Genomic DNA, 18487 nt, shown 5'->3' with positions numbered 1-18487 from the left:
TTAGTCAAATTAAACCTCAATCTAAAGAAATTCCTCCATCAGCAAAAATATCAACATCGAAGTTAATTTCTCTATAAGCACGTCTAAAGTGGATTTTATGTGATTGAAAACAAATTTTACTCCATCATTCTTAGAAGATCCAAGGAAGTTTACCTTTCATGAAGACATAAGTAATATCTCTAAAAACATTGCTCGGTTGAAACCATTGGGTTTGGTATGTAAAGTATGGATTTTTAGGTTTAGATGCCGAAACTATCCACTTGAAATCGTACTAGTGAATCAACTCTAGTTTAGGTTAGACTCGGGTTGTAGAGGTATAGAATGGAATATTTTTGAGTTACCCTTGAACATTTGAAGACTGGAGAACACGCGAAAATATTTTTCTTTGAACAAGCTCAGTGACTGAAGATTGATCATTTTTCGTCCCTCTCTATCTGTATATATATCGAACACCGAAATCTTGATTATATAACTACAGTACACAAAACTTGAGCATGTGATTTTATCAAAGTGTTGAATGAATGCAGTGCAGTAATTGTGTTCCACTATTCTCTATATAGTTTCTGAAAACTAGCTTACTATACTTTCGAAATCTAATAGTCGGTCAGCATATAATATACTTTTAATCCTCATTGTTGATGTTTCGAAAACAAGATAAGTAATTTTCGAAAACTAATTAGTATTTGAAAACGGAAACTTTAACTTTTGAACACAATTGAGTTAGTTGAAATATATGCTCATTGCTAAGGTTTCGAAAATTGATTCTTTAATTTCTGGAAACTGGACGGTAAATCATATTTTACTACTCGTATTTACTTTGATTTTGAAAACTGATATCTAAAATACTTTCAGGGTAATATTTGAAAACATAAGGGAGTTTATTTTTGAATCTCTGAGGTTCGAAATGGTATCACAAAACTTTGGCGTCATGATTCGAAAAAAACCTTTGACACTCAAGGTAGGACATGATACATGTTCTACTTAGTCATTTAACTATGTTAGTAACACTGGGACACAACACAACTTCAGCCTAAGGGATGTTCATCTTGATTAAGTCAAGTATGTAACTTAGGTAAGTTAGTGAAAACTAATAAGAGCAATATTTTAGCCATGTGAGATTTGTGAACAAAATTAACTTGATGAGTCTGACGTTTCAAGATATATTATTATTATTGTACTTAACACGATCATTTATGAGCTTGTTATACTCGGAGCGCTTGCTATAATAGTCTTATTCACTAAAATATTTTATATGCAAGCAGTTGTGATTAGTAATGAATCTAGTTGATATCTTGAACATTAAGGGAATGTTGGATTTAAGGAATACCATATTGGAAATAATATATTTATCATTAGTGCGAATGATTTATCCATAGTTGCACGTTTTAGAAAATTTAGTTAAATAATATATATGGATACAAGTATAGAAATGGTGTTATTGTATTTTTCGGAAATAACTTAGCTTAAATACAAAGCAAAGTTAGGTTTACTTTCAAGCTAATAGCCTTGGTCGGAATCTATTAAATAGGAACTCTTTGCAGTGTCACAACTTATCCCATTACAGACTTGTGTGACGAGTTTCATAAAAGGTACGTGATAAGCACGTATGTGCTACATTTTATGTCCATATTTATATTAGTTAGGACTCGATATTTCGCTAATAATATCATTTTAGTGCTTGTAGAAAGTACAAGTAAGTTCGATCTACCGGAAGAATAATGACTAAATGGAGGCTTAATTGGCATTTGCGACAATCATGCCAAAGTGCCGTGTCATTTCATGTCTGCTAGAATCACCAAAGCCAGGCCCATTTGGAGTCGAAAGACGTGGCCTCCACTACAACCACAATCTGACTTAGGAGATTTGTATAGTGCAGAGAGACATTGACAATGAAGATGTAATGGCTGGAATGTTTCTTCATTTCCGGTCACCAGAGTTCAATAACTACAATGGGTTACGGCTAAAAATGGCGTTGAGTGTCTTTGGTGGATTGAACAGTTGCTGCTGGTGTTACTTCTATGGTCATGGTTATGAACAAATAATTGCAGGCAGTGGTGATGACATGTTATATCTTGGCTAAGAAATGATTAGAAACAACAAAGTATAGGTTGGTTTTCTGTCGAAATGATTGTGGCTGCAGCTTCTGTGGGGATAATGGAGTTTGCCTGTGAGAGAGCTGTTGCTGAAGAAGATGATGGTGGATGTGTTCAAACGATGGAGTTGCGGGATTTGGTTATGCAACAACGACAGATGGCACTGGAGTTCGATGGGGTTTCATGGACATACAGTATTTGGCAGTGGCAATGGTTGAGATAGGGACTCGATATGGCAGCTGTTGGTAATGGGAATGGTGGCATTGATTGGTTGAGGGGAAGAAAATGGAGTTGGAACTGTGGTCGAAGTTCTGAGAAGCAAAGAGTTGGTGATGTAGCTAGATTGAAGAGAAACTATTGGTTGTTGATCGTGGAGGCTGAGAGAAGAAGAATGGATTGGCAACAAACAAAGTTTACTCATTGTTGCACCAGTGAAGTGTCCGTGTGTAGGCTGAGGCTACTCTGATTTTGGTTATGGAAAGACTCCTAGACGGACTGAATATGAAAAGTGGTGACGTGACCTGAGTCGAGAAGAGAAAGGCTGGCTGTTATTGGCAGGCGGTCAAATGGTGATGTGGGATTCGAAATGGTGAGAAGATGCACAGAGGATGGCGACGTGGGTGATTGCTGAGTTGGTCACTGTATTGTTGCTGCGTTTGGACTTAGCCTGAAATTGGAAGCCGGTGTTGGAGTGGGGCTGGCAATTTGCTAGGTCGTATCCTAAACTCTTCGCAGCAGATTACATATATCTCAAACAGAGACGAAAAGAAAGAGGCCGGCTGGAGGCGACAGACAGCCGCAAGCAAGAGAAGAACAGAGAAGTGCAGCCACCGAGGTGTTCTTAGAGCATAAGAGCAAGAGACGACGGAGACGACATCGGTTTAATCCTTCCTCTTTTGTTATTATTTTCAATGGGTTTTAAGAAACCCACAATCATGTCTTGCTAGAAATGTAATTAGGGTTTATTGGATGAAACCACTTTGAGGTATTAGACTATTTTTAATTAAATTGAATTATCAAGTAATAGACCATTATGATTTGAATTGAGTAATCTTTGAATATTGAGATTCATATATGAAAGAGGTTGACAATAAATTCTTTCAAAATTGATTATTTATCCCTCTGTTAGAGGTGTTCCAGAAATGTCTGGAATCGAGTAAATAGCTCTACGAACGAATGGATCAAATCGAATTGGAAAATGGAAAGATTTGTATCATGTCATACTAAGATTGCCTCTAAAGGCACCTAACAACAAAATAGTGTGACAAACTCTTCAAGAAATCTGTAGAAACATTCCACAGCTCCAAATTGTCTTCAAATTTTCTACAAATCTCTTTAAAATTTGCAAATCATATGCAATAATTTACATCTCTTCCTTCAACCTAATCATGAGTTTATTTGCTTACTCTTCTTATTGTTTGGCAAGATTTTTTCCAAGAAAACTTTGTTTCTCAAAAACCATGTCTCCACCGTCACAAAATAGGCATCAACCGTCCACATATAGTTCTTGCACCATTGGACTTTCATCAACCGTCCACATATAGTTCTTGCACCATTGGACTTTTATGATTACCGAGAGAGAATATAAAGAATACTTTTGTTGCCTACATTGTCGGACAAATGTAGCTTCGTCGAAAAAAAAAATTTGCTCGCACGCTGCTCATTTTTGATCTAGCAACATTACAATTAACCAATTATCTAGCATATGGTCAGTTGTGCTAATACTTGCAAAAACATACGTCAATGAAAAGCTTTCTCAAATTAAATAGATTTACTAAATGTCATTCGGATTTTCAAATGATCGTTTTGTAATGCTGCATGATCAAAATGCTTGAGCAGTGCACGAGCAAAACAAATTCCCTTCATTGACAATGCAACTTCATCATAGACTAATCATGGTCCACTACAATGCCTAATATGCCTAATATGGTAATACTGTATTATTATAATTCACACAACTTTGCCGGATACGATTTTAACTATTCTGATTTATTTTAAGTTAACAAAGAACCATATTTTGAGGATACCTCTATAAATTTGGGGATACTAAATAAATAAATAAACGGGATATATGAAATAAAATGAAGAACCCCTCATCTATAAATTTTTAGTAATGATTAAATCACCTTTATTTAATTAGTTATTAATTATTTGTATTAGTTGTTATTGATTTTAGATTATATTAGTTTCTGAGTGAAAGGAAGAATATGTGTGGAACTCGGTGCGATTTGGAATCTGCTTGACAAAAGCATATTCTTCGTCAATAAATGCAACCTTTTCACCATGCTTGACAAGTCAAGAATCAACATGGTCTTCACCCAACATTCATGCCCATGGTTGGCATGATCACATATCAAAAACCATGTCGACCGTTAAAGATATTAACAAAAGGGAAGAAAACAAATAGAAAAAGTAAGGCGGCATGGCTTTGACGATGAAGACCATGCCGACTAAAACTTCCCATTTTGGTAGTTAGCTGACACTCGTTTGTCGCATCCTGGGGATTAACTCCATTCAAATGATTAAGAGTTCCCTCCAAAAACAAAATAGTGGTGAGCTCACACTCGTTTGTTGCATTTGGTGGTTTAACTCCATTCGAATGATTAAGAGTTCCTCCAGAAACAAAGCAGTGGTGGGTTTTTCAAAGCAACAATTTATGTCCAAATCTTGAGAAGAGCCTTCTTGCTTAAAAATCAAAAAACAAATTTATCGTAAATTACAATAAGTTGGTGGGTAGCTTGTTAAGTTAGTGCGTAGCCCGGTAACAAGCTGGGCACCAATACCCTTTTAGATAGCTAAATCTATTCTATAAAAAAGAGTACCGCCTATTTTATATTTGGCGTCATGATTTGTGATACAATTCTTCAACCTTTTCAAGAGAATGATAGTTTCTTCGTCTAGCTCTCCTAAAGTCGAAAAAGCTAAAACACCAAAGCATACCCATGAAGGGAGCACTTGTCTAGGTATTTATTGTGTTTACCATAGTAGCTCTAGATATGGCATGATCGGGTATGAAAGTATGCACTCCTCCGTCAGTTAACAATGAAACACCAGTAACATCAAAACAGACATCCTGACCGTTCTCCCAACAGTGAACAAGAATATCCGCAGGTCTCAAGGAAGTGTCGTTATCCGATAAAAAACCAAGAACTACCTCTTTCCTCGCATGTACACCAGCCTTGTTACAAATATTAGCAAATACATCCCTCACAAGGTCGTGGCGGAATTTGAGACCGACATCATTAGCGCAATGCAAAGCATGGTCTCCGAAAATATCCATCTTTTTGTTAAAACTTGAGCATGTACTATCTTCCCTGAAAATAGGTATGCCCAATCTATAACTTAACACAGACCTAAATTGACGAGGTCCTGTACTTTGATTTAAACCACTAATGAGAATCTCCTTAAGAAAATCCAGAGCATGAGCCACACTGTTATTTTTCCATAAAACAGAATCTCGACTGGACATAGAGAAGTTTTCGGAATATTCTTCTTAACAACATCAAATATAACACTGCCAGAGAACGCATTGGATAGGGGGAAATATTATTGAGGTTGAAGGTACAAGAAGACAATCCACATACCTCTAGGAAGTTATTCAAAACTTGATGGAAACACTTGCTAGGCACATCCGTGGAGGAAATATTAAGCATGGTCTCTTGTAAACCCCTTGTCTGAAAGTAGGATGCGATATAACAATAGTGGCTAGTATCTTCCATAGTGTAAACACCGAGACCGCCATCTTTCATCGACAAGGCGACAATACGTTGTTGGAGGTTGTCTGAAGCCTGCGCCATCTCCTGTGAAAATGTGTCTCAAAAATTGAAACAAACGTTGATCAAAAAGGGATTTAGCTTGAAGGAAAGCCAGAGGGTTGGTGGTCCTCATAGCAAAATATAATCTGGACACCCCGGAGCAGCTGTGCAACAGTAGATGCTCGCTTTGAGGATCTTGTAGTTTCTTCATAGTGTTCATTAGATAGATTGTTTTGTCCACTCTAGCCTAAATTAAATCGCTACAGAACTGAAAACCTAAGCTAACTGGCTCGCCGAACAGTCTGACCCTTCTAGATGGCCTACCGATGTCCGTCGAAAACACATTATCGTCTAAACTCCTAGGGTCCACAACAGGCCAGAAAATCTTAGTTTTCTTGATGTTTAGATGAAGCCCTCTACCGCTACCTTCTGACTGAATGATGCTCAATGCCTTCGACATTTCCAGCGTATCCCCTACCAATGTGCCATCATCCAGATACCACGCTTGCAGGTCAAGCTTGCATTGCAAAGAAATCATACATACAAGCGGATGTAAAGCAAGTGCAAATAATAAGGGACCTAAAGGGTTACCTTGCTGAACTCCGAAGGTCGAAGATAGAGTGAATATTCCAGTGGAATATACCAGTGCAAGTTATGCACATTCAAACGATTAAGACTAAAATTTACATACATTAACAATAAAAGATTTTCAGAAAGCGGATTCCTCTTCTTTTTAATTCTAAACTGGAAAAAAAAAACTAGTTCCGACTAAAATTTCTATTTTCCCTCGTCATTAACGGAGAATCTAGCAATTCTCCACATTAAACAAAATAATTAAAAATTAGATATTGGAATAATCCAGCGGAAGTTATTTTGGGTCAGCATGGTTTTAAGGCGATGCCGACTTTTGAAGGATAATTTCGTCTCTTTATTTATTTTTTAGACACCCCTTATCAACACTCCCTCATCATCCCTTGATATTTCATGATCTTCAAAAATATTTTTATAGCTAGTTTTTTTAATATTTTAATTAATTTGTCAAAAGAAAAGAAAATTACAATGTGAAACATGGACATACACAAAATAAACTAGGAATATTCACAATTTTTACATAAAATTTGGATATAGAAAATCAAAAGCCAAATATTTGTACCCTATTAGTTACATTTTAGAACTCAATACTTTTGGGTCATCTTTGAATCTTTGATGGTTGGGATGCAAATTGTGATAAATCTCACAACATTTTCAGTTTTTTCTATGTACTCTAAATTTATGAACTGACCATTAACCTTTTGCGAAAGATGACATCTTAAAACAGTTCAAAGATGATTCTTTTGGCGTCACTGATTCACTCTTTCTGAGCTAGCTGTCGCAAGTGGCAACAAATTTGTACTTGGTTAGTTGTTGTTCTTTTGAGAACTCAGACATATGATAGCCCATACTACTACTAGGCGGAGCTGGAAGTTGCCTGGAAACCTACAGAATAGCGAGGTACCGAGGTACTATCTGTCCATTGGTGATGTGTGTAGGCCAATATTGCATTTTCTCTATACAAATCAACTGTGACACCTCCCGGTCCCATCCGCATTCTATTCGACATCCACTTGAGCTCAACGACAACTCTGCACCGCTGGATGATGATCTTCACGAATATTGAGAGTTATGGGAATCTCCACAGTCAAGAGGAGCGACTGAGCTTAGAACACAGATTTAATTTCAGCAATTAAAAATAAAACACATAAATTAAATCAACACTCAAAATTAGCTAGTTCATATAGTACTAATTTCATTCAAAACGATTAAGACTTGCATTTACATATACATTAACAGTAAAAGATTTCCAGAAAGGAGATCCCTTCTCTTTTTTTCTAATTCTAAAAGACTAAAACGAAACAAAAAGTACTAGTTTCGAATCTTTCCTTACCATTAACGGAGAATCTAGCAATTCTCTAAATTAATGATTCAAAACACAGAAATCTAAAAAACCCATCTCTGATTCTGCATATCAAAAGTGGGTTTTGATCTATTTGTTGATCGGATGACCAAAAATCAGAATGTGGGTTCCGAAGATTATAGCTAGCTTGCTGAACTGTGTATTATTATCAGTTTATCACTACTAATCTACTACTTTGACAGAAAAAGACGAGAAAAACTCTAATCACCGCCATTGTCGAAATTCAGAGCATAACTGAAAGGATCATAATGAAAACTTAGTCTTTGCTTTGTAAGATTCTGCTTCTTCATGTGTCTTCTTATTTCAGCTCGAACCTTCCAGTATAAACTCCTTAATCTTTTTCTACCATTCTCAAATAAAAATGCTGGACCAAGATAAACTCCAATCACCTCCATTAATGACACTCTATACGCCTTGGGTATATGTTTTAAAATGGTTGAAAAGAGCTTCAAAGATGGCAGTATTTGTAATGTGTGAAGAAAAGGTGTGGAGGAAGCTGGAAATGAGGAAATAATGAAAGATAGTGATACGATCGGAAATGGCGGAAGAAAAAGGAATGATGTTCGCAGGAAAGGAGGAGAGTAATTAAAGAAGACAGTGTGGAATGGATGAAATGATCAGGAAATCTAGTCCTCACATGGATGGATATATAGAGAGGAGATAGTGAGGACTGAGTGAGGGGTTATACTTGTATGACAAGGCGATGTGATGTCTTAAAAGGGAACAAAGCTAGATGGGGTTATAGCAGCTTTTTTGTGTTCCAGACTTCCGCTGTTGTCGTTTATTAAATGTTTCCAGAGTACGGCGCCATTGTTTATTTCTAATCTAACGGAAATCTTAAAGGGGTGTATTAGTTTAAGCTTTAGACATATATTCGTATGAATCCTCAAAACTGGTATTCCATTTAGATTTGTATTCTTTAGATTTGAAAATGGATTTTGATAGATTTCCTCTTCACAAATATCTCAGATATTTAATTCGTTTAGGATCAAGACGGATAGTAATGGACTCGAGATATTTGGATTTCTACATATATTTTAGGCCAAACTAAACATATTGTACCAGGTTCTGGGATTTTTTGTTTTTTTTTTCCTGCCATGACAAGGCTATTAATTGGGGTATCATTTTGCTTGGGATATACCAACTCAAAAGCAAATGATTTATTGTCTTATATGTATATTGGTGCACCACTAAACAAAACGGTACCCCCATTAGCAGTCTTGCAGAAAATGGAGAAACCTCGTTTATTGATTAAACTCTCCTCTTCCTCGCCGTGTAGAGAAAGAGAAAGAGCATTGGTGACATTTGTATTTCAGAACTAAAATTGAAGATTATTAAAGATTAGCTCAAAATTTTCACGCGACCAAACGTTTTAATAGCAGAACAGTTATAAAAAGTTGATATATGATCTGCCTCTAGAATAAAAATCTATATTTCAAAGTAAAACCTTAGACTTTAAAATTTGTGCAATTACTTATCGTAATTCCAAAGTCATCACTGATAATGTATTTTCTTTCATGGCATTTGGCATACATTCTTTTTATCAACATGAGAGTCAGTGACGGAACCAAGGCTTAATGTTGTCGGGATCAATATCAGAGAAATCCAAATTTTCTATTTCCTCCTACTTATTTTGCCCCCACAAATGGTTGAATTTACAAGAAAACCAAATCTATTTACACCGAAGTTTGAAAACAAGTGGGGTCCGTGGACCCCATTTGTCTCTGTGTGTCTCCATCGCTGATGAGAGTGGATTCCGAGTCACTTCAGAAGATAATGTTGTGTCCGTTCCATTGTGTTTCTCATTCGAAAGCAACTTCGACCCCTTCATTTTTAGTTCTTCTCTGATAATGCAGTCAGCATACGATTCCCTTGCTTCAACGATGGTACCTGCACAATCATAAAGAGTCCATCCAACTGCAGAACTAGTGATAGGATTCGATATTGACAAAGCAATATATTTATCCCAAGATACGTGACAACCTATCAGGTTCTGTAATCGATTTTTTTTCCTTGTGTTCTATAGTTCATGAGATTATAATAAAGAAATTACATAATGTCATAGTCAATTATATTCACATACATGAATCTGTTAATGCATTCGACTATAGTTCTAGCAGTATTGTGCTTTTTCTTTCAAAACATTAAGTTGCATCTTGCTTTCCAAATATGTCAACTATAATTCTACAAAAATCTGACCAGTTCATTGCTAACCCATTCTTGTGTTGGTTTTCAAACCAGCTATCGAGTCATTTATGAAATGTAGAAGTATCATTAGTGACATACTGCGTATCAAAGTTGAGATGTATCTAAATTTAGTTCTAATATGATAATTTAAGGCTTTATCTAAAATAAGGCAGGTGTCCTTGTCTTTTCTTGGGTCATACGACGCCCCCTTTGTTAGACTACCTAAAAGGAAATTACTAGAATAGCCCCTAATTAGATTTAGCAAACCTTCAATCATAATTCTTTGGAGTTTATGGATATATCTTCGATTTTGTGGGTTTTTTCCGGTACATTGGTAGGAAGGACACTAAGAAATCTGATGTAACAAAAACTTTCGATAGTAGTAGTCGTGGTCCTCATTATATAGCCTGCAAAAGTCAACCACATAAATATTATTTGGTAATTATATGTGCGTTTATCTTTGGTCCATCTATATATTATTATTTTTTATTTATGTTGTTTATGGTCATATGTTTCACTGAGGTTGGGTAGTAGTTCGTCCATATATTAAATAGATGGATGAATTTTAATAGTCATAGCTCTCTCCAACTAATTAGAGTGACTGGTTGTGCTTTATATGATCCGTCACCTTCATGGCTTCATCCCCTTCCAATATAAAATGTTTGGCAACATAACATGTTTCAACATATCTAATATTTGAATGAAGAGACCATAACATTTTTTTCTCTCTCCTCTAAAGAAAAAAAAGAGAGACAAAACCCCTGGTAGTCTCTTGAATCTTTCTGCTCAGATTTGCACCTTTGGAGCACATCTGAGCAGAACATCCTCCTTAATCATCTCTTCATTCCTCTGTTACACTTTTAAATCAATTAAATCTAAATTAATTTTTTTCTTTTTATTTCAATTTTAGATTTAGTTACTTTCATTTTGGTATTTGATTCTGTTCTTGTTGTAAATCTATCACTAGCTAGTTTAGTGTATTTATATTTAGATTTCTCATCAGAGGTTGTGGATTTTCTCTTATCATAAGATCAACTCCTTCATTTGAGTGTCGAAGGAGATTGCAAGAACCTTTTTGACTATCTGAATGGCTTACCATCCCAGATAACTTGGCAGAATCAAAACATTATGGGGGAAGCAAAACATGATTTTAGTTTTTGTTCCAATTTTTTGGGTTTTTTCTATGTTCCTGGATCAGCAAACAATGTGTCTGACATTTTAGCTAAGGAAGCTAAAACTTTTGGAAATGTTCTTAACTGGGTAAATGATCCACCGGACTGTATTATTCATGCTCTTGAAGTAGATAAATCAAATGCTTGGAAAATTCCTGATATCCCGATATTCGGTGACTCTACTCTTTCTGTTGTAAGGGTTACTAACTCCCCAAGTCAGTTTTTTTTAATGCCATTTCAACTTACAAAAAAAACAAAAAAAACTCCTTCATTTGAGATGGAAACGACATCAACACCTTTGATAACTCAGTTAGAAACAACTTCATCAACAACACCTATAACAATATAATCAACAACAAGAGGGAAAAAGACATTTTTACCAATTCAGACAAGTTCAAAACTATTGAAACTGATTTAGAAAACCATTCGATATCAGGACACCTTTATTAGTGTTACTGTTATTTCCAAATCATTAAATAAAGTTGGTTTTATGGCAAAAACCTTGGTTGGAACTGGTAAATATCTCACTGCTGCAAATATTACTTGAAATATGTTTGGTCGTTTAGTCTTGATCTGATATTATTATTCTATGATCACCTTAGAATGGTTAAAATAGTCCTACCTTTAGTCAAAAATTGGTGGTGCACTTCTATATTTGATTGTTGTGATGTTTTTAGACTGACCTTTGATCATCCTGTAATCCTTCCAATTTTTAATCGGCTCTTTCGATATAATGTGGTAAAATCACTGGTAATGAAATCAGTGATCTGAGTTCGAAATTCGCTAAAATTAAATTCTTTTTCCGATAAAAATAAATAAAAATGTAACGTGAAATTTATGAAAAAGAAAAGAAAAACATATATAATATTTTATTTTATTTTTTTATCTTTTTTAGGTAACCATTATTTTAATGTTAAAATGTTCGAGTTGCCTCCATCATGTCAACGGTTAAGAATGCAATTACAGACTAACGACGGAGTAATGAATACCCCTTTTAAATGACGGTATAAAAACGGATGAGAATGGGATGGGTAAATGCGTTGCCTCTTTGACGAAACCATACGTAATAAAGGCTTTACACAAATGAGGAAATTCTGTTTCTTCCTGAAAATATTTACTTTACTTGTAGCTACACCGTAGGTAATAACTAAAACACGTGGATTACGAATCTGACAGGGTCTCATCAATTGTCAATAATCATAACCGTCGATTTTGTAAACAGATTTTGTGATCCATCCCTGTTACTACGTAAAGTGCGAGACCACTTTTATCACACAGGACATTTTATCGTTCTTCGATAGTATAGCTTCTCTGAAACTCAACGTACTCTCGCACTGACCACCGAGGAATTGAGCGATGAAAATGCGTTATTGTTAAAAGGAGTACCAATATATTTGGGGGTCTACCAAGTTTTATACTATCAGACAAAACATTTACTGCCTTTGGAATGGTAGACCGCTGAGTAAGTTGATACCCCGACTAGCAGCATCGATGAAGATGGCGAGGAGGACTAAATAAAAAAGGCATGATGGTCTGTTACGTTGGGGATCTAAAATTCTGCTTTTAATTAAAGCGTTTGTCGTGTGTGGTCCCTTCGTGAAAAGACGAGCTTCTTTTTTACCATCTACTGACTTCAAACCAGAGTACTAGTAAGTTTTTAGCATAGATATTGTCCGACCTCGTGCAGCGTGCACGCCGATTTGATGTCGTTGCAGCGAGACAAATTGGTTAAAGAATTGAAAAGTCGCTTTCTTGCTCATGGACCCCCGACTTTAATGGATTTACCATTTTGACATATTCACATTCTTTCTTAATTTCTCTCATCTGTCTTTGTTTCACAGTTGGTTCAACATTTAAGTAAACGTACGTTAATTGCTTTGATTTGTTACAATCATGAGTCTATGATAAGTCTTGTTAGCAAACTCAATCAACGTTTAAATTATTTAATATAGGATACTAGTTTTTCTCTTAATTTCTCTTGGAACGAGATCCATAATCACTCTTTTGATATCAATGAGATGATTACAATCTAATGATGGATATTGGATGAGTTCAAAACGTTTGCACTTACGGAAACCTGTGGATGTGCACGTGGGTGAAGCCTGCATTCATTCTGTCTGAGACAAACCAGAGCATTAATAAGACGGAAGGGATCTCCATCCATCCATGAATATGGAAATCGAAAAGGGAATGCCAAACCAAAAAAAATAATGGAAAAAAATTTATAGAAAAACGCCGACTAAGGGGATCGAACCCTTGACCACGGGATTAAAAGTCACGCGCTCTACCACTGAGCTAAGTCGGCTGATGTTGTTACTGAGATGTGATGACTAATAATAAACAATAATTCCAGTAAGCATCACCTTCGATTACATTGATCTAGATTCTTGAACAAAGTTCTTCTTTTCACCTTTGTGTTGACTCGGAGAAGTTGACTTGACCTACAATATCACCGGCCTACCTATAATAAGCTGTGAGCCTGTGACTGTAGAAGGTCTAGTGTAGTAGAGTAGGAACAGTGAGTAAAATAAAATTTAAAGAGCTGAAAAAAAGGAAGAAATTAAAAATACTATTTTGTGTAACCCTCAGATTCTGATCATGTTCTTGTAGATTTAGAGGACTGTGACTATTTTGGAAAGAATAAATTATCTTTCTTTATTACATAGGAAGAAGTAGTTGACGATTGACATTTGAGTAAACGAAAGCTCAATTAGCACATGCATGTGTAGAGAGAGAGGAGGAAATATTGATAGAAAGTGATTGGAGAGACAGGTCACTGAACCTACTCCTTTGCCTGTGCTGTAAAATGGTGTAGAGGGCATGGTGTTGATGCGAAGTTGATGCAACATAATTACGGCCATGACTTTAACTTTTATTGTTCCCAATATATGCAATCTAGAGATATGCACATAGATTGGGTTGGCGGAATGGAGAATCAGATTGCCATCTAAAAACTATTGATCTGGATTTTGGTGTTTGGTTTTTATATGTATATGCTTATGGTTTAGAGTAATGTTCACTACATTAAGCGGCTCCGGCTACGATGGATACGTTCCTTGGGACCCCATCTGACATGTCAACGTTAATGTTACTAGATCACCGCTACCACGGTCGGGAAGGCCGACCGAAAAAAATGAAACACTGCCATGCGTAATGGTGTTATAAGGTTAAAATTGATATGCATCTAATTTATGGTAGTTTATATAAATTTTTCCCATTTTTTATGTATCTTTTGTAATGGTTTGCATCAATTTATCCTATTTGCTATGCATCCTTTGTGTTGGTTTGCATCAATTCCCTCCATGTATTATGCATCTTTTGAGGTGCTTTGCATAATGGCTATGCATTAAATTTTAAAAATATAAACACGATCGAATTTTTCGTAAAAACTCTAAATTTCTATATTGTTGTTTGTACCCGTCGTGTTCATTTTTGTAAAACCTTTCCAATGACATAAAATTTATAAAATTCTAAAGCACGGATTTTTAAATATGTTATATTAAAGTTTGATTACCAATTATACCCCTGAAAAATAAAAAACATAAGGAGCTATAATAATTAGACTAAAAGGGAAGGACATTGGATTCGCCACTGCAAAAGCATTAAGATAATCTTATCAATACTGTGGACTACGTAAACTCTGCAATGTTCTCTGAGAATTTCTTTCTCAACCTTAATCTATCCATCGCCATTAAATATTTCATTCTCCTTGTTATTCTCATCGGCAGTTACTTGATATTCAAATCCCTGTTACTCTTTACCACAATTTCTTATAAACAGTCAGGATTAAACATAGTTGTTTCTAATACAAAGAACTTCAACTACCTTACAGAGTTGTCTGACATAAATTGCATACACTGCCTCAATATCGACATTAAACGTTTCCAGCATTTCATTAAACATTTCTTTAAATCAAGTTTTTCAATCACTGAAAGTTCAACATACCAAGTACCAAAAAACATCCAGATACCAACATTCAAGACCCATGTATTACAAATTCACAAAACATTCATAGAAACCCCTGCAACCCTCCTAGCTATACACAAACAAAAATCAACACCTCCTTAACGTCAACACTTACTTACTTCATAAACTTAAAACAACCAGAGATAAATCCTACCGAACTTCAAAACGATAAGAGAAGAAGATTACCATCACCAGCAGCAAATTCAAAAAGGTTGGGATAAAGAAGAGTTGCCACAAATACCGTTTTGTAAAAAAATTGTTAACAGTATTCAAGCTTTATGTGCAGCCTGAAAACTTGGTATCTTCTGGTAACTCCGAAATGATTACCACTAATCATCTTCATAAGTATCCCACCCCTCTTCCTCATAATGTTCACTGTCATCACTGTCAGACGGAGCAGGTGAAATTCCACTAGAAGAAGATGCATCATCATTTCCCTCACCATCTCCTTCCTCTCTGTCCTCCATTTCCTCATCATCTGAAGTGTCAAGATTCACACTTACCTTTATTCTGCTTGGCTCACCCTCATTCATGATGCGTGCAAAGATCTTGGGATTGGAAAGTTCATACTCGAATGGGCTCTTTAATTTCCCTTCATGATAACTCTCATCTTGCGTTTATCCTCTGCAGCATCAGAAACAAGGTCACTGGTATCCACCTCCTCCACATAATACTCAAACCCCTCTGAAGCCTCGGAATCACTCTCTGTTGCACTTCCATACTTTGGGGCTTTGGCATGCTTCTCTTCCCATTCTTCATCCTTCCGTTCCCGCCTTACCAAATACTTGGGTACCCATGCAGAATAGAGATCCTCGAGTTTCCTCTCTCTTCGTTTTTGAGCAGCTTCTTTTGCTTCTCTATGTAGTATTCGTTCTCGAACATGACGATCTATCTCAGACTGAACATCTATCATCAGTTTCTGTAAATCACTCAAACTCTGAGAATGGAGAAGAGATTTAGCCTGTGAATATTCCGGTGTTTATGGCGGTGCATCGGGAAGATTTTCATCGGATTTTGGTGAATTCTGTCCAGGATTTTCAGCCATCTTCTTCTATTAGCCTTCTTAACCTAAACTTTTCCTCTTGGTAACTAGTTAGAAAAAAAATACTTAGAGAATAATAACATTTTGATTAATCACCCCTTTAAGAACTCATTTGTGTCTCTTCAATTCCATTTATGGCGCTTAGTTAACCGTCAAGTCACTTTGTTAACTACGCCCATTCAAAGCCATGTGTATCCCCTTCACTCTAATGATCATCATTACCCTATCAAGACCTATTTTCAACACCTAATCTTTACCTTTACCATTACTCTTTTTGGAACTGTCATTAAAAGAAGCTTTAATGAGTCACCAAACTTTGAAATTTCTTTTTGGGGTCTAATTAAAATTTTATGTTTTATGCAGACTAGAAGAAGGAAGCATCAGTTGGGAGGCACCATTGAGGTCTGGGGTTTGTCTGGCAGATGCATCACTAGCCCTTTTACCAAACCAGAAAACACTATGAACTTTCTCATACCACCCCAATTCCATCCACCCCAACAACAATTCTCTCTCCTTCTTCTTACCGTTAATACATTTAGCAGTTTACTTCATCACATATGCGTCAGCCCGAGAAATGACAAATCTGATAAATACTCAACAACCCAAACCTACGTCATGCATCCTCATTCCAACTTTTATCAGAAGCTTCAACAATGTATTATTGGGTCTGTCAGTATGTGGTTTTCTCTCCACAACACTCACGTGAACACCTCAAATCAAAATATGCCCATAAAGCTCGGACATGAGAGTGACATCCCATATGCTTACCCTTTCCCCCAAAGCAATCTTTGCAGCACAACTATAGCTACCTTACACCAATTTTCTCCTGAAACTTTCTTGGTTTATAGTCAACAACTTTCTTATTCCTTTTTTAAGGTTCAAATTCAAATACAAACAAAACCCCCTCGTCTTTCCCTTAGTATCCTAGTCTGTAACCTATATCAAAACAGTGCCAACAAAAGATTCTTTCTCTTCATCTGTATTTTTTATTAATAACTTGGGAATCTGATCTTCATCAATCCATATTCATTTATACCCAATTCTCTTTCATAATGGAAACTTCACACCTCTCAGAGAATACCCAAAATTTGAACCAAGAAATTCAAACTCTTTCTGCTCAAATGACTGAGAAACTTACTTTACCATCTACACTTGCTAAATCAGTTTTCATAGACAAAAAAGTTATCCTAGCTGAAGCTGATACCAATTGGAAATAGTGTATGGTGGGAAATGCTTGTTGCGAAACTTTGATCCCAACCTCTTCTATCAGGTTTTATATCTGCAATAACTGGCCTTTAGCTCAACACCCAACCATTATTACCTTCAATGGTCAGCGAAACAAAGTTTTTATCTGTTACTTATCTGAAGAAGATTTCAACAGAATCAATTCTCGGAAACCCTGGTTTTTCTGTGGTTATCTAATGGTGTTAAAAGTGGTTCTTGTTGAAGGCTGGACTCCAAACCATCAACTCTTTTTTGATGAAGAAATTATGTGGTTCATCTTATGCAACATTCCAAATGAATGTACTGAATTCGAGGATCTCCAGAAACTCACCCTCAGTACGGGGGAACTTATTGAAGCCCAAAATCCTTTTGGTAAACATCCTCCTATGAAGAATTTCAAAGTGTGCATTAGAATCCCAGTTCAAAAAGCTTTGCCAACAGGTATCCCTATCTTTACAAGTGGTAGAAGTGAACCTTTCCTGATTGAATGCAGACACATCAATGTTCCAAGATATTTCTGTACATCTTGTCGCATCCTTGATCATAAAGATCAAAACTGCCCTGCTTGGAAACTAAAGCAGAAAAAAAATCAAAGAAATTGATGCTCGCTGTAGAAATTATACCCTCCCAGCTGTCTCAAAATTAATGATGCATGTTGCAGTCAGGCAAGTTGATTCCTCCTCTACTATCATCATTGATACTATTATGCAGCAAACTGAGATTATACCAGAAAAACAGATTGAATCAACTGCAATTGAAGCGTGCAATAAAGGAAAAACAGAAGTTATTAATCAAAGGATGGAAAATAATATTCATAAGATCTTATCAAATACTTTTCAAATGGGCCCCTTCCTGAACATATCCAACACTCTGAAGATCTTTGATGTTGGTCCTGTTCAGAAACGTGTGACCCAGTTAGAGAATGTCCTACCAACTGTTCTAAAGCAAGTTACTACTCAAAATGTTACCGTTGCTGCTTCTATCTCTGGTTCCGAGTCAACTCCTAGTGGCCCGATTCGTACCACCAATTCTTCAAGAAGATTCAAAACTGCTGCTATCCCAAATACCAGCCCGATCATCACTAGAGGAACAGC

General features: G+C 36.1%; 1 non-coding gene across 1 annotated transcript; it reads right to left on the bottom strand.

The window, feature by feature from the left end:
• Positions 1–13394: 13394 nt before the first annotated feature.
• On the bottom strand, positions 13395–13466 carry TRNAK-UUU. The gene has a single exon. It is a non-coding gene; the product is annotated as a tRNA-Lys (tRNA).
• Positions 13467–18487: the final 5021 nt, after the last annotated feature.

This window comes from Papaver somniferum, chromosome 8 (assembly GCF_003573695.1).
Source record: "Papaver somniferum cultivar HN1 chromosome 8, ASM357369v1, whole genome shotgun sequence".
Lineage (NCBI taxonomy): Eukaryota > Viridiplantae > Streptophyta > Magnoliopsida > Ranunculales > Papaveraceae > Papaver > Papaver somniferum.
The sequence above is the reverse complement of the archived record's forward strand: the minus strand, read 5'-3'. Positions and strand labels throughout refer to the sequence as shown.